The sequence below is a fragment of the Dendrobates tinctorius genome, unplaced genomic scaffold (genome assembly GCF_039654945.1).
Source record: "Dendrobates tinctorius isolate UK_male_01 unplaced genomic scaffold, ASM3965494v1 ptg000157l, whole genome shotgun sequence".
Classification (NCBI taxonomy): Eukaryota; Metazoa; Chordata; class Amphibia; order Anura; family Dendrobatidae; genus Dendrobates; species Dendrobates tinctorius.
The window spans coordinates 2,946,151-2,956,604 of NW_027361824.1; the positions used below are offsets into that span (position 1 = coordinate 2,946,151).

At 41.4% G+C, this 10,454-nt stretch overlaps 1 pseudogene; it reads left to right on the forward strand.

The window, feature by feature from the left end:
• LOC141051389 (uncharacterized) overlaps positions 1 to 10,201 on the forward strand; it is a 45,985-nt pseudogene extending 35,784 nt beyond the window's left edge.
• Positions 10,202 to 10,454: the final 253 nt, after the last annotated feature.

Consider the following 10,454-nt stretch of genomic DNA (forward strand, 5'->3'; position numbering starts at 1 on the left):
ACCAGACTGACCTCGCAATGGGGTGTAACCACGCACCAGACTGACCTCGCAATGGGGTGTAACCACGCACCAGACTGGCGTATGTGCAGACTAACAGCAAACACAAATACCTGGTGTACCTCTTCTGCCACTCCTACCTTGCCGTCGTTGAGTGACTCTTGCATTTTGGACACGTCTTCATCTTGTTCTCGTCCGTGTGAAATTTGTGTATCACTTTGTGCATTGCGTGTTGCTCGTTGTCGTGCAGCATTAAATGTTCTACGTGATTCAGTTACTTTCTTCGTTTCTCTTGCTCTGGCCGCCCTCTGTCAGGCTGCATCAGCAGTTCTTCAACAGTTTTGTTCGTCTTCTGTTTCATTAAGACGCAGGTTACACATCTGTCTGCGATTCGCTTCTCTGCGTGCAGCAGCGCCATCAATTTGATCCATCTTTGCAATGTTGCCCCCCACTGTTGCCTCACAGGCTAAATTTCAAAAAAGGCTTATGCCTTAACTCGTCACCAGGGAGAGCTCCTCTCCTTATTAGATATGTCAATTAACTCCTACACAGGGCCTTACAATACTTAGGTATCCATGGATACGCCCACGCATATAGTCAGTTAGCTGCTAGTGGTAGTAACTCTGGATACCTAAGTTACTGTTGAGCTGTGGATGACTCATTGCGCACGGACACGTTCAAATGGAGTATATGGATTTTTATTTTTTTTTCCAGCATTGCTTTCTTTTGATTTATGTAGAGATGATAATAGTGTTTTTGATAATACATTCAAGTGAATTATCTTTACAATCATATTTACCGTATATACTCGAATATAAGTCGACTGCCTGGGCATAGTAAACCACTGTGGTTAGTTATAACAAATTATAATGATTATATTGCACATAAAAACCATGCATCTAATCCTCTCCTGTGTGATACTGACTGCTGAGCTGTGTATCTAATCCTATTCTGTGTGATACTGACTGCTGAGCCATGTATCTAATCCTATCCTGTGTGATACTGACTGCTGAGCCGTGTATCTAATCCTCTCCTGTGATACTGACTGCTGAGCTGTGTATCTAATCTTATCCTGTGTGATACTGACTGCTGAGCCATGTATCTAATCCTCTCCTGTGATACTGACTGCTGAGCTGTGTATCTAATCCTATCCTGTGTGATACTGTCTGCTGAGCCGTGTATCTAATCCTCTCCTGTGTGATACTGTCTGCTGAGCCGTGTATCTAATCCTATCCTGTGTGATACTGGGCTCCCACTGCAGTCTGTCAGAGGGTGGTCTGTGTTGGCACGGTAATAAATTATTTCCAGCTTTACAGAAGGACGATAACACCATAGAAATGATAAGAATAATAGGCCAAATTGTTTGGTGAATTGGAACGCGTGGGGTTAAAATTTCGCCGCACAACATAGCCTTTGAGGCTCTCTGGGTCCCGACGTGTAACTGTGCAGAATTTTGTGGCTGTAGCTGCGACGGTGCAGATGCCAATCCCTGACATTAACACATACATACTTTTTCCCCGTTATGTACTTAGGGGCAAAATTGGTTGGTGAATTGGAACGTGCGGGGTTAAAATTTCGCCTCACAACATAGCCTATGACGGCCTCGAGTTCCAGACGTGTGACTGTGCCAAATTTTGTGGCTGTAGCTGCGACAGCACAGATGCCAATCCTGGACGTACGTATACATACACACACACACACACACACACACACACACACACACACACACACACACACATTCAGCTTTATATATTAGATGTACAGTACAGACCAAAAGTTTGGACACACCTCATTCAAAGCGTTTTCTTTTTCTTGCCATAATACAAATTCTAACAGTCTATTCAGTAGGACTATCAGCTGTGTATCCACCAGACTTCTGCACAACACAACTGATGGTCCCAACCCCATTTATAAGGCAAGAAATCCCACTTATTAAACCTGACAGGGCACACCTGTGAAGTGAAAACCATTTCCTGTGACTACCTCTTGAAGCTCATCAAGAGAATGCCAAGAGTGTGCAATGCAGAAATCAAAGCAAAAGGTGGCTACTTTGATGAACCTAGAATATAAGACATATTTTCAGTTGTTTCACACTTTTTTGTTAATTATATAATTCCACATGTGATAATTCATAGTTTTGATTCCTTCAGAGTAAACCTACAATTTTCATAGTCATGAAAATAAAGAAAACTCTTTGAAGGAGAAGGTGTGTCCAAACTTTTGGTCTGTACTGTGTATATAAGTAAACTGAGTCTCTTTAGACGCTACTATGTAGATATTTGTCGGGGAGGAGAACCTGAGTGACAGATTTCGGGTCCCGCCCTACTAATCCTTTCTAGGAACCTCAAAGCTTTGGGGGTGTAACACCACTTGATGATGCTTTTACATGTTGTTTGTTTTTTTGTTACCTGATGAAGGCTGCACTGTAAAAATAGCCGAAACGTGTTGTACTGCATTTTAAAAACATTTAAAAAATTATTTTATTTTTTATTTTTGAGAAAATAAATGAACTTTTAGTAATAGATTTTCACTGGAAATGGATGTATTCAAGAAATCCTCAGGTGATTAGCGCCACATACGCTTGGAGTTTCTTTTTACGTGGAATAGTTTGCAGACTCACTGTATTGGGTCACCTGGCAGCTCAGGAGATTTCCACCATGAACATGCTTGGCCCTATGGCTCTATCTTCTCTGCTTTCCATATCCCAAGGATTGCCTTGCTCATCGCCTTTTAACACCCTTACATGGATCTGAGCTTACACTGGGACCCCAAGGCTTGGACCATGGTGTTACCTGCTATTCTGTGGTGTTAGATGGCAAGAAGAATAGTCGGGTAGCTGGGTCAGAACCAGAAGGACAGAATCAGAAGACACAAGAGCAGTCAGTTAACGGGCCACGGTCATAACAGCGAGCGGAGCACAGAGGACGGAACCAGAGGAGAGCAGCGCGGTATCTGGCAGATTCCGGCCATGTGCTTTCAGCTTTAGTAGGGTGTGGTACTTTCCAATTGGCTGAAGCAGGGAGCAGATTTCTCCAGCTGGACAGCAGGAACAGATCCCAGGTGTGATTGGACACACCATACGCAGAGGCCCTAATATGACTGAAAACCAGAATTGTTGAAATATCCATAAAGTGATTCCAGTTTGTAAATTAAATCACTGAGGGTTATAATTATTATTATTATGCATTTATATAGCGCCATTTATTCCATGGCGCTTTACATGTGAAAAGGGGAAATATAGACAAGTACAATAAACATGTGTAAGACAAGGGACACACAAGTACAGGAGGAGAGGGGACCCTGCCCGCGAGGGCTCACAGTCTACAGGGATGGGTGAGGATACAGTAGGAGAGGGTAGAGCAGGTGGTGCGGTGGTTCAGTAGACCGAGGATCATTGCAGGCTGTAGGCTTGTCGGAACAGATTGGTCTTCAGGTTCTTCTTGAAGGTTTCCATTGATGGTGAGAGTCTGATGTGTTGCGGCAGAGAGTTCCAGAGTATGGGGGAAGCACGGGAGAAGTCTTGTACGCGGTTGTGGGAAGAATAGATAAGGGGGGGAGTAGAGAAGGATATAATCTATAGGAGGAGTGAATATTTTGACTCCACAGCCACTTTCCGAAAATTAACACGGAGTGGATGTTGGAGAGTGAAAATTGCACATTTTCCATTTTCTTACCCAGCACTTAGTGCCCAGATTGTGCTCCAGGAGACACAAACCATAAATAAAGTGGATTCTTCTCACTATATTGCTAAATACAGGGATCCTAATGATGTTTGCGCACACTGCAAGACTCCGAAGTGAGAGCGGATTTTGCTGGATTGGTTTATAGAAACTCTGTTACCTTTCAACAGCCTTTGAGCCACTAATAGTGCGGGAACCTCTGTTTTTCCATTGACAGATGATGGACCTGAGTGGGGACTTGTTTGTGTGAGATGAGAATTGGTATTATTTTTGCCTACATAACATCGATTGGTTTCTTTTTATTCTATATTTCGGAGGCAGAATGAACAAACAGTTGAACACTGCACACTACTGCCTCATTGGTACATAATTAACCCCTTTCTGACAGTGGACGTAATATCCCGTCGAGGTGCCCTGGGCCTGAATGCCCATGGACGGGATAGTACGTCATACGCGATCAGCCGCGCTCGGGACCGCTCCTGGCACTTTAACCCCGGCACACTGTGATCAAACATGGAGCGGCAGACAGGCTGTCAGAAGCATCGCGCAGGGAGGGGCTCCCTGCGTGCTTCCCTCAGAACAACGCGATGTAAGATGGCTGCAGGGTCCTTTCCGGGTCCTGCAGGGAGGTGGCTTCTCAGAGCCTGCTGAGAGCAGGCACCGGCAAGCCTCCTTCACTGCCTGTCAGATCGCTGATCTGACACAGTGCTGTGCAAAGTGTCAGATCAGCGATCTGACTTTATATAGTGATGTCCCATCCTGGGACAATGTAAAATAGTGAAAAAAAAAAAAAAAGTGTAGAAATATTTTTTAAAAAATCCCCAATAAATACATTACTATGTAAATAAAAAAAAAAAAAGTATCGCCGCGTCCGTAACGACACGACCAATAAAACTGTCCCATTGGTTAACCCCTTTAGTAAACCGCATAAAAAAGGCAAAAATGCAATGCTTTATCATACCGCCGAACAAAAAATGAAATAACATACTCTGATTAAAGCCTGTTTGTGCTCTCCTGAAGATAGTAGTACACACCGTTGTAGGAAATCTTCAGTTTTCTGGCCATTTTGAGAGTTTAATGGAACCAACAAATGTAATGCTCTATATTCTCAATTAGCTCAAAGGAAGGTCTGGTTTATAGCTTCTCTAATCAGCCAAACTGTTTTCAGCTGTGCTAACTTACTTGCACAAGGGTTTTCAAGGGTATTCTAACCATCCATTAGCCTTCTTACACAGTTAGGAAACACAAAGTACCATAAGAACACTGGAGTGATGGTTGTTGGAAATGGGCCTCTATACACCTATGAAGATATTGCATTACAAACCATACGTTTGCCGCTAGAATTGTCATTTACCACATTAACAATGTATAGAGTGTATTTCTGAATCACTTCATGTTAGCTTCATTGGAAAAAATTGCTTTTCTTTCAAAAATAAGGAAACTTCTAAGTGACCCTAAACTTTTGAACGTTAGTGTATAGGGTATCTGCTTACTCAGGACAAATTGTACAACAACTTTTGGGGTCCAATTTCTTCTGTTACCCTTGTGAAAATAAAAAATTTGGGGCGAAAAGATCATTTTTGTAAAAAAAAAATTTTTTATTTTTATGGCTGTACGTTATAAACTTCTGTGATGCACTTGGGGGTTCAAAGTGCTCACTACACATCTAGATAAGTTCCTTAGGGGGTCTAGTTTCCAAAATGGTGTCACTTGTGGTGGGTTTCCACTGTTTAGGCACATCAGGGGCTCTCCAAACGCGACATGTCCAGGAAGGATGGGAAATCTTGAAAAATGAAATTCTCAAAGCACAATTGTTAACAATTCTGAAAAGAGGGAAGAATAGGAAGCATTTAAGGAAACCAGGATGGATGAACACAGAACTTAAGCACATGCTAAAAAGGAAGAAAGAAATGTTTATAAAATGGAAAGAGGGAGGCATATCTAAAGAAGAATATAATGCTGTCTGCAGAACCTGCAGGGCACAAATCAGATTACCTAAAGCTGACAATGAATTGAGGCTTGCAAGAGATGTCAGAAGCAATAATAAAGGATCTTGGTGATATGTCAAAAGTAAAAGAAAAGTCAAAGATGCTATAGGATTTTTACAGGATGAAAATGATGAAATGGTAAGACAGGATGTTGAGAAGGCCGAACTTTTAAATTCCTATTTTACATCCGTTTTCTCTCAGAAAGGAAATGTAACATCAACTGTTCTTCACTGTCCTATTAAGGGAATAGAAGAATCCAGGATATCTATAAACAGAAAGATAGTGAGGAAACACTTAGCTAACCTAAATGAATTCAAGTATCCAGGTCCAGATGAATTACACACCAGAGTACTGAAGGAGATAGAAAAAATTTTTGAACCCCTCTCCATAATCTTTGAAAATTCTTGGAGAACAGGAGAAGTCCCAGAAGACTGGAGAAGAGCAAATGTTGTTCCTATCTTCAAAAAGGGGAAGAAGGTGGACCCAGGCAACTATAGGCCGGTGAGTCTGACTTCTATACCAGGAAAGATCTTTGAACAAATTATTAAACAACATGTATGTCAGTACCTGGATAAGAATGAAGTGATTAAACAGAGTCAGCATGGGTTTGTAGCTAATAAGTCATGTCAGACTAACTTAATTTCCTTCTATGATGGAATCACTGATTGGGTGGATCAAGGAAATGCTGTAGATATAGTATATCTTGACTTCAGCAAAGCATTTGACAAAGTATCTCATACAATCCTTATTGAAAAAATGACTAAGTATGGAATGGACAAGGCAACTGTTAGGTGGATTCATAACTGGCTTAGTGATCGGACCCAAAGAGTGGTCGTAAATGGCTACACATCCAGTTGGAAGAATGTATCAAGTGGGGTACCACAGGGCTCTGTCCTGGGCCCTGCATTGTTCAACATCTTTATCAACGATTTAGATGAAGGAATTGAGGGTAAACTGATTAAATTTGCTGATGACACAAAGCTAGGAGGGATAGCTAATACTAGAGAAGAGTGAGAGGATTCAAAAAGATATAAATAAACTGGAGAAGTGGGCAGCAACTAACAGAATGGTTTTTAACAGGAAAAAATGCAAAGTACTACATCTGGGGAATAAAAATGAAAAAAGCATATACAGAATGGGAGGAATAGGGCTAAGCAACAGCACATGTGAAAGACTTGGGTATACTAATAGATCACAGACTGAATATGAGTCAACAGTGTGATGCAACAGCAAAAAAAGGCAAATGCAATTCTAGGATGTATTAACAGAAGCATACAGTCTAGATCACGTGAAGTCATTATTTCCCTCTACTCCTCTTTGGTCAGACCTCATCTGGAATATTGTGTCCAGTTTTGGGCACCACATTTTAAAAAAGACATCAACAAACTGTAGCAAGTTCAGAAAAGAGCGACCAGAATGGTGACCGGTCTGCAAACCCTGTCTTATGAGGAAAGGTTGCAGAATTTGGGAATGTTTAGTTTGCAAAAGAGAAGACTGAGAGGAGACTTAATAGCTGTCTACAAATATCTAAAGGGCTGTCACATTGTAGAAGGATCATCTTTATTCTCATTTGCACAAGGAAAGACTAGAAGCAATGGGATGAAACTGAATGGGAGGAGACACAGATTAGTTATTAGAAAAAACTTTTTGACAGAGTGATCAATGAGTGGAACAGGCTGCCACGAGAAGTGGTGAGTTCTCCTACAATGGAAGTCTTCAAACAGAGGCTGGACAGACATCTGACTGGGATGATTTAGCGAATGCTGCTTTGAGCAGGGGGTTGGACCAGATGGCCCAGGAGGTCCCTTCCAACTCTACGATTCTATGATTCTATGACATGGCGTCCAATCTCAATTCCAGCCAATTTTATATTAAAAAGTCAAACGGCGCTCCGTCCCTTCCGAGCTCTGCCATGGTCCCAAACAGTGGTTCACCTGCATATATGTGGTATCAGCGTCCTCAGGACAAATTGTACAACATTTGGGGTCCAATTTCTCTGTTACCCTTGGTAAAATAAAAAAAATTGGATTTGAAGTAGAGTATATTGTTTTGTTAAATGTTCATTATTTTGTTTTATTAATTTTTTTTAAAACATTCCAAGAATTCCTGTGAAGCACCTGAAGGGTTAATAAACTTCTTGAATGTGGTTTTGAGCACCTTAAGGGGTGCAGTTTCTAGAATGGTGTCACTTTTGGGTATTTTCTATCATATAGGCCCCTCAAAATGACTTCAAATGTGATGTGGTCTCTAAAAAAAAAAAAATTATGTTGTAAAAATGAGAAATCGCTGGTCAACTTTTAACACTTACAACTTCCTAACAAAAAATTTTTTTTAGTTCCAAAACTGTACTGATGTAAAGTAAACATGTGGGAAATGTTATTTATTAAGTGTTTTGTGACATATCTGTGTGATTTACAGGCATAAAAATTCAAAGTTGGAACATTGCGAAATTTTCAGTCTTTTCTCCAAATTTCCGTGTTTTTTTGTCAAATGCAAGTTGTATCACATAAATTCTACCACTATCATGAAGTACAATATGTGATGAAAAAACACTGTCAGAATCACCAGGATCCATGGAAGCTCCAGAGTTATTACTTCATAAAGGGGTTAAAGCAAACTTGCCAGCTGTTTTGGCCGATATAAGCTGCGGCCACTGCCTGTCAGGGCTTATCTACAGCATTCTGTAATGCATTCTGTAATGCTGTAGATAAGCCCCCGATCTAACCTGAAAGATAAGAAAAATATCTTTTATTATACTCACCCGGGAGGCGGTCCTGTGCGGTCCGGTCCAATGGATGTTGCAGGTCCAGGTCAAGTGCCTTCCATCTTGGGATGCCGCACTCCTTGCATCGTGCTCCCGCGCAGGCATATTTATCTGCCCTGATGAGGGCAGAGTAAAGGACTTCAGTGCGCAGGCGCTGGGCCTCTCTGACCTTTCCCGGGGTCTGCACACTTCAGTACTTTACTCTCCCCTCAACAGGGCAGATAAGTACGATTGTGCAGGAGTGCGATGCCGGGGAGCCATAACACAAGCAGGAGGGCGGAATCGCAGGAAGATGGGAGGCACCCGACCCGGACCTGCAGCACCCATCAGAACGTACCGGACCGCCCCAATGGGTGAGTGTAATAAAGTTATTTTTCTTATCTTTCAGGTTAGATCAGTGGCTTAGCTACAGCGTTTAGAATGCTGTAGATAAGCCCTGAAAGGCAGTGGCTGCATCTTATATCGGCCAAAACTGCTGACAGGTTCCCTTTAAAGTTTTTTACATAGCTTGCCATTTTTATGGACAGTTTAAATAGAAATGTTCAAAAGTATAAAACTCAAGGATATTTTATAAAAAAAACAAAAAAAATAATTTGTTTTTTTTTTATCTTAGCAGATAACTGTACCAGGAGATCAGAGGGACAGGTGATTCCAGATATACCATCATCCATTCACAGTAAAGATCTGTCATCTGATCCTATGAAACAGGTCCCAACTTCTGATTCATTACCGACTACAAAGGAACATCAAAGTCATAAAAGAGGCATTAAAAAACAAACTAAAGCAAATAAGTCACTTTCATGTTCAGAATGTGGGAAATATTTTAAATATAAATCAGAGCTTGTTACTCACCAGAGAACCCACACAGGGGAGAAGCCTTTTTCCTGTTCAGAATGTGGGAAGCGTTTTTCACAGAAATCAAATTTTGTTGCCCACCAGCGAACTCACACAGGGGAGAAGCCTTTTTCATGTTCAGAATGTGGTAAATGTTTTATCCTGAAATCTGTTCTTGATAGACATCAGAGAACTCACACAGGGGAGAAGCCTTTTTCCTGTTCAGAATGTGGGAAATGTTTTAGCCAGAAGTCGGTTCTTGATAGCCACCAGAGAGCTCACACTGGGGAGAAGCCCTTTTCATGTTCAGAATGTGGGAAATGTTTTTACCAGAAATCAGATTTGGTTAAGCACCAGAGAACTCACATAGGGGAGAAGCCTTTTATCTGTTCAGAATGTGGGAAATGTTTTAACCCGAAATCAGATTTGGTTAAGCACCAGAGAACTCACACAGGGGAGAAGCCTTTTTTCTGTTCAGAATGTGGGAAATATTTTGCACACAAATCAAATTTTATTACCCACCAGAGAACTCACACAGGGGAGAAGCCTTTTTCCTGTTCAAAATGCGGGAAATGTTTTAACCAGAAATCAGATTTGGTTAAGCACCAGAGCACTCACACAGGGGAGAAGCCTTTTTCCTGTTCAGAATGTGGGACACGTTTTACCCGGAAATCGGTTCTTTATCGCCACCAGAGAGCTCACAGAGGGGAGAAGCCCTTTTCATGTACAGAATGTGGGAAATATTTTAACCGGAAAGAGCATCTTGTTAGACATCAGAGCAGTCACACAAAGGAGAAGCCTTTATCATTTTCTTAATATGGGAAATATTTTACTTGGAAATCAACTGTTGATAACCATCAGAGATGTCACATAGGGGAGAAGCCTTTTTAATGTTGAGAATGTTGGAATCGTTTCAATTAAAATTGGATCTTCTTTAAGGGGTTGTTTCTTGTCATGTTTGCTGCAAAAGGATAAAGCTAATAGCGCTAAAGATTATCTTATTCCGCAGCGCTTAACATACATTATCATTGCTGTCCCCAATGGGACTTACTATCTAAATTCCCTATCAGTATGTCTTTGGAATGTGGGAGGAAACCCATGCAAAGACACGGGGAGAACATACAAACTTGCAGATGTTGTCCTTAGTGGGATTTAGACCCAGGACTCCTACGCTGCAAGGCTGCAGTGCTA